General features: G+C 40.0%; 1 pseudogene; it reads left to right on the top strand.

The window, feature by feature from the left end:
* Positions 1 to 1,013: 1,013 nt before the first annotated feature.
* On the top strand, positions 1,014 to 1,132 carry LOC124790363 (annotated as a pseudogene).
* The last annotated feature ends 9,773 nt before the right edge of the window (positions 1,133 to 10,905 follow it).

The following is a 10,905-nucleotide window of genomic DNA, read 5'->3' as shown; positions in this document are numbered from 1 at the left end:
CGCGTTTTAGCTCACGCAGGCTGGCGTGAGGTCTGGAACAGGACAAGGAAATTAGAATTTAGAAGAAACGGACGTAGCGGGTGGAATACTTAACTTTAATCCATTAATGATGAACGTCGGTCGTGACGGTTCATGATTCACAATATCAATAGTAACTGATAATGGCGCCTTGCTAGGTCCTAGCAAATGACGTAGCTGAAGGCTATGCTAAAACTATCGTCTCGGCAAATGAGGACGTAAGTAGGCAGTGAACCATCGCTAGCAAAGTCGGCTGTACACTGATAGTGGCGACACGCGGGTCCGACGTATACTACCGGACCGCGGCCGATTTAAAGGCTTCCACCTAGCAAGTGTGGTGTCTGGCGGTGACACCGCAAAGACCTTCTTACGCTTCAAGGCACAGAATAGTGAACTTAACCGCCAACACGTTATGTAACTAGTTTTAAAAATTACTGAATTTTCCTTACCATAAAACTCTGTAGCTGAAGAATTAACATTATCCTCCAAATAGATGTAACATATCATAGAGCACTTAAATGTCTAGAAATCGTTACATTTACAAACGCTGCATAAAATACAACCTGATCCCTCACAACAACAAAAACGGTATAAAATGCCGGTAAGTGCTTATAGCAGTCTCTAGTGTGTGTGCCCTCATGTGATTCTAAGATCAGTCGCTAGATTTAATCACCAACCAGGAAATATCATATGTTTCTAGGTACACTCTCCCCTAGGTAAACGCTCTCATCTACAAATGAAGTATAAATTAATGTACTTTTTGTAACCAATTGAAATGATACTTTGTAATTATTAGGTTTAACTAAGATTTTTTTTTTTGCAGTGTCAAAATTTGTAATGTGTCCCGAATTTTGGTCTGGAAGTTATGGTCACCTTAGCATTCCTCACGGACAACCACGATATGTCCTGGACGTTACTTTTGGTAATGTATCATGTTTCACTAGACAGGACTCTCTAGGGCCTGCTTGTTCAGCTGTTTTTCCTGCGATAGTAGTTCCAACGGCCTTGCCGCAGTGGTAACACCGGTTCCCGTCAGATCACCGAAGTTAAGCGCTGTCGAGCTTGGCTAGAGCTTGGCTGGGTCACCGTCTGGGTCTGCCGAGTGGTGTTGGCAAGCGGGGTGCCTCAGCCCTTGTAAAGCAAACTGAGGAGCTACTTGATTGAGAAGTAGCGGTTCCGGTCACGAAAACTGACAACGGCCGGGAGAGCGGTGTGCTGACCACGTGCCCCTCCGTATCCACATCTGGTGATGCCTAAGGTCTGAGGATGACGCGGCGGCCGGTCGGTACCGTTGGGCCTCCAAGCTCTGTTCCGACGGCATTTGTTTGCGTTACTCGTATTTGTATTTTGTATGGAAGACGTTGACATCATTTCTTACTGGAACGGGGCTACCTCGCATTTCATCTTGTTTCTTAATGGCCAATATATGTTTATTTTATTAATTTGCTAGTTTGCTGTTACTTACCAAGCGAGGTGGTGCAGTGGCTGGCACACTGGGATCGCATTCGGAAGGACGATAGTTCCACTCCGCGTCCGATCACCCTGATTTAGGTTTTCTGTGCTTTTCCTAATTTGCTCTAGCCAAATGTCGGAATGATTCCGTTGAAAGACCACGGCCGATTTCTTTCCCCATCCTTGAAATAATCCGGGCTTGTGCTCCGTCTCTAATGATCTCGGTGTCGTCGGGAGGTTAAACATTAATATTCCTTCCTTGTCTTTTAATTCTTTGTAGTCTACCCATGTCTCCCCTATTAATCATTCTTAAACAGAAACACCTGTAGTAAAGTAGAATTCCGATAGAAGATCTGCTGCTATTACTCCCATCTCCTAATAAGAAGTGGTATCAGAGTGGGCAGTTAATTCACTTAATTAATTCTGATAATCTCATCTTTCAAGTGCTACAATTACTTCATGCCATCGTTTTCTAATATTCTCTACTCTCGAAATTCGAAGTCTTTTACAGGTCCAAAATTGTTTCTTAGAAATTGTTTTCCTGGTAGCGTTTCACAATCAAATAGATTTACTGTTTTCACATATTTGATTAAATTAATTTAAGTTTAATGCAAATTCCACATCTCTCTTCAAAGGTGAAGATCAGGTTAAAAACTTCACTATATTTTAATTTACAAATTAATATGACGATTTTCGTGAACATGTAAATATATAATGTACCAAAATGCATAATTACTATGCTATTGTAGCCAAGCACTGTCAAAAGAAAAGAGTTTACAATACGTACTTATAATGATCACATGGCCACACTCGAGACTTGCACAAATTATTGTGTAGAATATGTTGAAATGTTCTGCGAACGGTATTTGTGATAAGTGTTCTGAGAAAATCAAGTGCATCTGTTAAGGAAATCGGCGGTGGAGTATATATGTAGATGTAAATGATTCTTTTGAAAATAAAAACTTTGTATTCTCATTGCTAGGTCAAAATGCACTCCCAGTGTCTATCTTCATTCATGTAGAAATTGTAGTCTTGTGAAATCGATGATTCCTTTTGAAACGCGGTGAACATTTATCGTGGTAGGAACAGAATGTACCAGGCTGCAAAAAGAAATTCTTTCTTACAGGACATATTCAACGTGCCCCTCGTCAGCATTGATACATGCGTCAGCAGATCGTCGAGATGAATGCCCTTCGCGCCTTCAATGCAGTGAGAAGGGCCCTTTCCCTTTACAGACATCACGCTTTGCACGCCGTGTATCTCGCGATGTGCTAGCGGCCTTTTGATCATCCATATTCCCCTATTGACGTGATAAGCAGACCCGATCGGTTAGCGGCAAATGGGTCGTTCCGCTCTTAATGATTTCCATGTTATGAGGGTGTAATGCGGACCATTAGACATTTACAAAACGATGTTTAGCGCAAGGGGTTTGACTTCGAATAGCAATTAGTAACGACTGCAGTATGATTAGCCACATGGACGCCCCTCCCCCCCCCCATGCTCTTATCTCTTACTACGTACATTGCGTATGTCGAACATCTGAGTTATGACCCTGAAACGCACCCGTAATTTAGATTCCCAATCATTTATGGAGTCATAAAAACGACTTCATAAGAAATGAACGTGACCTTACAATAGACAGCCTCCTCGATAATGGCATCGTCATGTTCTTTTCTAATCATTGTTTGTTGATTTAAGCTAAATTCGGTATCAGGTCAGGTTATTACCATTTCGCCATCCTAGTCGTTTGGTGTTTTTCCCTTACAGTAGCACTCCTGATTTTCGTTGAGTTGGATAGTTGTGTAAGTTAGAAGTCGATCATGTGAATCAAACAAGATCAATAAAATGTTAAATGGATTACTCAGTAACAATACATTAATGCGTTAATGCAACACAGCTGAATATCCCAAAGGTGCCATTCATAGAGATAATCACACCAAAATATACGCGTCCATGTTCTTCCCACTTTTTTTAACGTCATATATACACTAAATATTTATCACAGATGGAAGCCTCGTAACTACATATATGCTGCGAGCTAACATCCCAAAGATTTTCGGGCTCACGTGCGGTTCCTCTTCGTCGAAATGTCTTGGCTTAAAGTCGTCTAGGGGTTGAAGCGCACGTGTCGCATTACACGCCTTAAATTAGGTATGTAGGGAAGCAGCCTACTCACGCTGTATAAAATTCACATCAGTCTTTCCATTGTGTGCCAGCCTAGCTCTGACGTCATAAATGTTGCGCAATACTTTAAAAATCAAGTAAATAACCTGAAACGTTTCTAGCATGTCTGGAGTAATACTAAATCAACATGTGTTGAATGTCAGTTCAATAACTTTAACCATTTTCGAAATTTGGACGTTTGTTTGTAAAAATCATTTGAGCAACAGAAAAGAGCTAGAGACTTAAAAATTTATATTTAGGTTCCTTTTTCATAATAATTTAATAGAAACAGTACTTTGGATCCCACAAATTAAGATTTTAGTTGAAATTCTTTATTTTCTGGTTTTTGTCTTAAAAATTAAGGTAGCAAGATAGTTTAAGTAGGCTCATAAATAAGGATAGGATGTTTATATTTAAGTAGAATGGAGATCCGCTATAACCATAAAGATGCGAGAAGTTTCATTTGAATAACTATCAAACTATAGCGATAGCGTATCTCCAAAGGGCAAGTTCAGAGCTCGTCTACTGCGTGCAGTGTAATTAAATTAATTCTCTCGCCCAAAATAGTTTACTTAGCCACGTCACACTTTTATTATGATTACTTACCTGTGTGTTGAATGCACATTTAAATTGAGAGCTTCATCGGCCATCAGCAAAGGAAGCGATGATTTATTCAATAACTTAATGTGGTGCATTACTAGCCCAGCAGCTAGTCGGGAGAGCCTATTTGATCAGGCGTTCCCTTAGCCGTCCACACCGTGGCTTTATATATAAGAACGCTGCGCGAGAAAAAAAGTCCCCAGTTCTCTCCAGACGCTGAATAGCACACCATCTGTATCGGGAGTCGCGTCGCGTCGGTATCATTGCTATAAACAGCCTCGGATGCCGTATTAAGTTACTCGGGTTACGCGTAACCATGAAATCATTTTCAAGTGAAGTGTTAATTCTGGGATGACTTTAATGATCTATCTTCAGTTTGCGTATGTCGTATTTTCACGTGCCATCGCGGGGCAAACATTCTACCATTATTTAGCGTGGCATTTGATGAACATTATCATCAAATTATGGCGAGCGTTCACTTAAACATTTAATTTGGACAGTTATAGTTGCATCAGCGCATTAGACTCTGAACTGCTCTGTTAGTCGGATTGTGTGGATCCTTTTTTTTTTTTTTTCATCTGTGACTTTCAGAATATAGCGAACGTTTTTTCACGATCGTTTTTGATTATGAATCCCAGACAATCTCCTAATTCCTCAGAGCTATAAGCTGTAGCTATAAGTGTATTTCTCAGATGAAGTGGGCACTAGGAGTTCTAATTACAGGCTTCACGTTTTGCTAATCACTTTCTGGTTGCCAAAACTGTAGTTAGAGAGCCAGTGTTGAGAACGGCAAAAGACAGCATAATTAATAGGAACATTTATATAACAATTAATTCCACCCGCCACCCCACATATTGTTAAATGGCCGGGAAATGTTTCTACATTACAAACCAAACATTAAATAACAGCAACCTTTAATTCCACCCGCCGCCCCGAATATGGTGCATTGGCCGGGAAAGAAACTGAGTAATAGTGAATGTGATTTTTAAATATTCGAATTCGAGAGTGAAATGCGACATGCAACTGAGTAATAAAACAGTGATAGTGTTACGTGTGTATGTGGACGACGCAATTGGATTAGAAACGCATCTGGATTGACGGAGCTGGGACTGAGTCAAGCGGCGCTGCCGGCATCACAAGAAGCCAGTTTCGCCTCACCGCAGTCGTCCGCCGGAGCAAACGGAGCCGCGCCTGCAGTTGCGGGCCACGCAAACACACAGCAGCCGTCGAAGTGTCGTCTGCAGTTCAAAGCGCCGCGTCGCATCAGTAATCCTCGTACGCCGCGCCGGTAACGCCATACGTCGTGCAGAAGGAACTAAGTTAAGTGAAAAGCTGTAAAAATTTTTACTAAACTGCACTAAAAGACTGTCGGATATGAAACCGCCAGAAGAAACTGAGGTTAAACTTAAATCAGAACCTATGCCTGTTGAGGGAACTGCAAATCCAGACAACGATTCAAGTGTAAATATGCATGAAAATAGTAATGTTAAAGTAAAATATGAAGTATTGTCTCCTGACAGTAGTGTGAAAAGGGGCAATGATTCAATAATAGAGACCCCTGTAGTAAAGCAGAAATCAGAAACTGTTGATTTATTGGATGATAGTTTATCTGATGAGTTAAAAACGAAACAGTCATCAGAGATGGTAGAGTTTAAGAAGGAGAAGTTAGATATGACTAATCAATCAGAAGTTTCATTTAGTTTTGATGATTCTGGTGTTGGAGCTAGTTTTTCGTCACCTGAGTGTGGTAAAAAGCCAGCTAGTGAGCAACCCAAAGATACTGGGGCTATTGATTTAAATGCTATATTACAAGCAATAGCAGCCAGTAATGCAAAATTGTCAGCCAGTAATACTAGAATGACAGCTGAATTAAAGTCTGAAATAAATGAGGTCAAAAGCAGTAATGCAAAAATGTCAGCCAGTAATGCTAGAATGACAGCTGAGTTAAAATCTGATATAATTGAGGTAAATAACAGAATTGTGGCCAGCCAAACTAATTTTAGTAAACGATTGGAGGAAATGGACAATACCTTCAAGGCTGGTTGCAATAAGTTGAAAGAGGATCTGGACAGTTTAAATTATAAGATTGATTACAACCATGAGGATATTAAGAAAAAGGTTGCTCAACAGTTATCTGAGATGTATAAAACAGTAAAATCCGAAGTTGCTGAGGTTCGCAAAGACTTCCAAATGGAAGATGCGAAGCTGGAGCACAAGTTAACAGAAAAGATTGAGGCGGAATCCGAACTGTGCTCAGATAGGTTTAAAGATGTTAATATAAAAAAAAGTAAACATATGTCAAACGGAAGTAAGTGCAATCATAACTGACACTACTCATATTGTGCAAAGAGTAGATAATGTTGAAATGAGAGTAGAAAATATTAGTAGTAACATTGCTAACATTGAGAATAAAGTATCTTCAGTAACTTCTGGTAATGGTAGTATACAACAAGTTGTAGCTGCAAACGCCGCGTTTATCGGGTGTCGGCAGTTCTTGCGGTTCGATCTAGATAAAAATATCCACCCGCTAGATTTCTGGAACGATTTTGAAGATGTGATTCCACCAACTTGGTCTGAACGAGAGAAAATCTCATTTATTAGAAGCCATTTACCAGGTGACGCCATGCGTTGGTCAGCTGATGTTATGATGAAGTGTAAAACACTAGCGGAATTTAAAACTGCTCTCATTAGTGAGTATTGGTCTAGCAATAAGCAAAATGAAGTGTTGACAGAATTTTGGAGTGGAAAACGCTTCAATGCAGGCAAGGAATCTATTAAAGAGTTTGCCAGGTCATGGATCTCACGTTTGTCACATTTGGACGAAAAGCTAAAACCTGAAATGATAATACTAGGTCTTGAAGCCAAACTGCCATGGTATTGGCAAACTAGAATTATATCTGCCCCTAGAGACAATCTGGATCGCTTCATTGAATATTTGGAAGGTGTAGGGCGTGTTGCTGCCATTGAGGAGCAAGCACGTAATAACAGAAACGCTAATAACACTAGTAGTAATTTTAAGAACGAGCAGAATGGCAATGTAAACATCATAACAGTAGGTGTTCGCCATCCTAAGAGAGGTAGGAATTGGAGATATATTTATCAGAACCAACAATGGCATCCAAATGATAGTAATTTTGTTCCGAACAAAATTATTCAGATAAACAACAGTGAGGAAAGCAATGCTGTGCCAGTTAACTACAATGGAAATAAAGGAAACAATAGTAGGCAGAGGCAGGAAAACTAGTTCCCGTCTATGAGGACACTGGCGCCCACCAGGCGGTTACTTTTCCAAAGCCAGTAGTTACGGTAAATGGTAAGCCAGATCAGAATACTCAGACTGAACATGTGGATGAGGGGTCGGTAGCATCTAAGGATACAGCAGAAATATTAGATCACTCACAGTATTTGATAGATACCGTGTTAGAGACTCTTTCTAAGTGGGAAGAGAAAGAGAAGGCGCAGCAGCGTAACGGTAGGGAAGAGCTACAAAATACTGAATTGTCAAGTGAAGAAGCAGAGGAAATTCATGCTAATATTTACGATGAGAATGATGTGCTCTTATCTACAGTGCCTGTGCAGGATATTGATACTGTACTAATAGATTTAGGACAGGAGGTAAGCGAGAGTGTAGAGGATAGCCCGTTGGGGGTCGATGAACCCAGTAGCTGTGACCAGTTGTCACTTGAGAAGGAACCCGACGATAATAATGAAAGTGGTTTAGCTGTAACTAGTTTTATGCCCGGTCTGGAGGCGCAGAATCGCTCAGACTGAAGTAACTTGGGTCATGTTCAGCAAACTAAATGTAATGAAGTCGTGCGGTGTTTCGATTTGAAATGAATAGACCGACTGGAAAAGGCAGCTGAAAATGTAATTCAGGAAACCCCTACACACTTTGACCTAAATGTAATGAAGAAAGATGTCGATCACTTTACTTGGAGACAAATCCAAAAGGAACTATTGGATGAATTTGAGGAACCACCTGTACAACCTAGAATAAGCCACCCTATAATAATAGTGAATATGTTGGGTATCAATGTACGTTGTCTCTTAGACAGTGGAAGTGAAGTGAGTGAAATATCTCAGTCCTTCTTTGATGCGTTACCTGGTAAAGACAAGCTTACAGTAATGAGGGTATCAGGACTAAGAATAATTGGTGCTACTGACAAGGTGTCAAAAACGGTAAAACAAGAAGCTTTGCTGCCCTTTAACATTAATGGTAATTTAATTGATCATTCATGCTTAATTGTAAACAATCTCAGTATTTAGGTTTTAATTGGCATAGATTTCTTGTCAAAATATCAGAGTGTTGTTGATTTTGAAAGAAGCCAGTTAAAAATGATCTTGCTGATAACCAGAGTAATTACAGTACCTTTTAGTGACAAACAAGTAGTAACTAATGATGAAACTTGGGAACTGCCTATACGAGTTCTGAAAAATAGGAGATATAGGAACGAAGGTGTTAATCTTAGTAAATACCAAGGACCTTTCAGGATCATAGGAAAACCACATGCCAATGCATATAGGCTAGAGTACTCTAAGAGTAAAAAGCTATTTGGTCTCAGGAACGTGGTCGACCTAAAGAAGTTCATAGGTAGTGAATGAATTCTGTAGGGAGGAGGTTGTTCTGTAACCTCTACACAGTGTGGCAGCTGTGCAGTCCCAGCTGTGTGAGATCTTCTTTCCTTTTCAGGTCTCACTCATTCTTCATCTTTTCTATCCACCTAAAATTTCGACCTCTTCTTTCCAACACATTAAATTTTCCGTTATGGTTATCAAGCCAATAATAAACTAATGAATTCTGTAGGGAGGAGGTTGTTCTGTAACCTCTACACAGTGTGGCAGCTGTGGAGTCCCAGCTGTGTGAGATCTTCTTTCCCATTTCAGATTTCACTCACTCTTCATCTTTCCTATCCACAAAAATTTCGACCCCTTCTTTCCAATAGATTAAATTTTCTGAAACCAATGATTTCTGAAGGGAGAAGGTTGTTCTGTAACCTCTACACAGTGTGGCAGCTGTGCAGTTCCAGCTGTGTGAGGTCTTCTTTCGTTTTCAGGTCTCACTCATTCTTCATCTTTCCTATCTACCAAAGTTTCAACTCCGTCATGGCTATCAAGCCATGAGTTCTGTAACCATTCTATCCACCGATTAGTGAAGAAAATACCTAATGTGACGAACCTAACTGTGACATAAACAACAGAGAAGTATGATGTAATTAAGATACAAATGTATTTGAGTAACAAGTATGTATAGACCCCTGGTGATATTTTAAGTAGAAAGTTGTTGTTTTATTGGAAATGGTCCACCAACAGTAATTTAAAATACAAATTCGTGTACAAGCAGGATCTGAAGTGGCAGTGAAACCTATTGTATGCTGTAGAGCTAACTAATAAATAGTAAAAGAGATTGCTTAGTGTTATGAAAAATATGCAGATAAGTTGTAAAAATGAACTCACCTTGTGTAGCAAGGAATGGCAGTGTAATAGAATTGAACAGTGTTTGTGGTTGAGACGTGAAGGACACGTCCCTGAAGTATTTATAAGGTTGGAGCTGGCCATTATTTTGGTGTAGTGTGTGACAGGACACACCTACACGTATTGAGGTTATGAGTTGGAGGCGTGAATGCGACCATAGGTACCCTTATGTTAGATGAGACAGAGCAGCTCATGGTGTCCTATAGGTTTAAGGAATTTAGCATTACGCTCGTCCATAATTACTTGATGCACTTTAGTGGTAGGTCGAGAGAGACTACCTGTGGTTTCAGCGTCCGATCGAGTGGAAATGGATTGCCACGTGAGCAAACTGATCAGCTGTAATACACTATAGATATGAAATAAATGTGCTATCCTAGGCTTTAAATGTTAATAGAGTGAGTGTTAAATAAGTACATACACTAGCAACATAATTGAATAACATAATGACAGACGTGAAGCATTATTTATAGCTCAGCATAAATACACTTCGATGAAGTAAGTACATAATTGCAGATGTGGAACTGACACAGCAGCAGAGGACCAATAAGTGGATTTAGTAGTCAACTAAACGTAGTGTGTTTTGAATACTCAGAACTGTACTATTACCACAAGTTACTCACATGTACAAAGAAGCTGAGAGGACAACTACTAATCAAGTATACTCATACTATCTCTAAGAATAAGGTAATCAAAGATGAGTCAGGTAAGTAAGTAAAATACAAACGTGTCAGGAATGTACCGAGCATTGGTTCAGTGTTCCGGCCCAGAAATAATAAATTGAGATTATATAGGATTTATTATTGTATGCCTTGAGCATAAATTATCTCTAGTACGTCACTAAAGGCGTTTTCAGCTATTTGTTTGCCGATTTTATGACAGTTAAGTAACCGCGAGAGTAAAATTGAAAAAGTTCTGTTAACTTTGTTCCAGCAAAATATTGAACGATAAAATGTCTATATATCTCCATTTCATTGTGACCCACCCTTAGATAATAAGTGAACAGAGTCTGAGGTACTCTTTTTGTAGACGGCCGTGGTTGCCAAGCGGTTAAAGGCGCTACAGTCTGGAACCGCGCGGCCGCTACGGTCGCAGGTTCGAATCCTGCCTCGGGCATGGATGTGTGTGATATCCTTAGGTTAGTTAGTTTTAAGTAGTTCTACGTTCTAGGGGACTGATGACCTTAGAAGATAAGTCCCATAG

This window comes from Schistocerca piceifrons, chromosome 3 (assembly GCF_021461385.2).
Source record: "Schistocerca piceifrons isolate TAMUIC-IGC-003096 chromosome 3, iqSchPice1.1, whole genome shotgun sequence".
Classification (NCBI taxonomy): Eukaryota; Metazoa; Arthropoda; class Insecta; order Orthoptera; family Acrididae; genus Schistocerca; species Schistocerca piceifrons.
The sequence above is the reverse complement of the archived record's forward strand: the minus strand, read 5'-3'. Positions and strand labels throughout refer to the sequence as shown.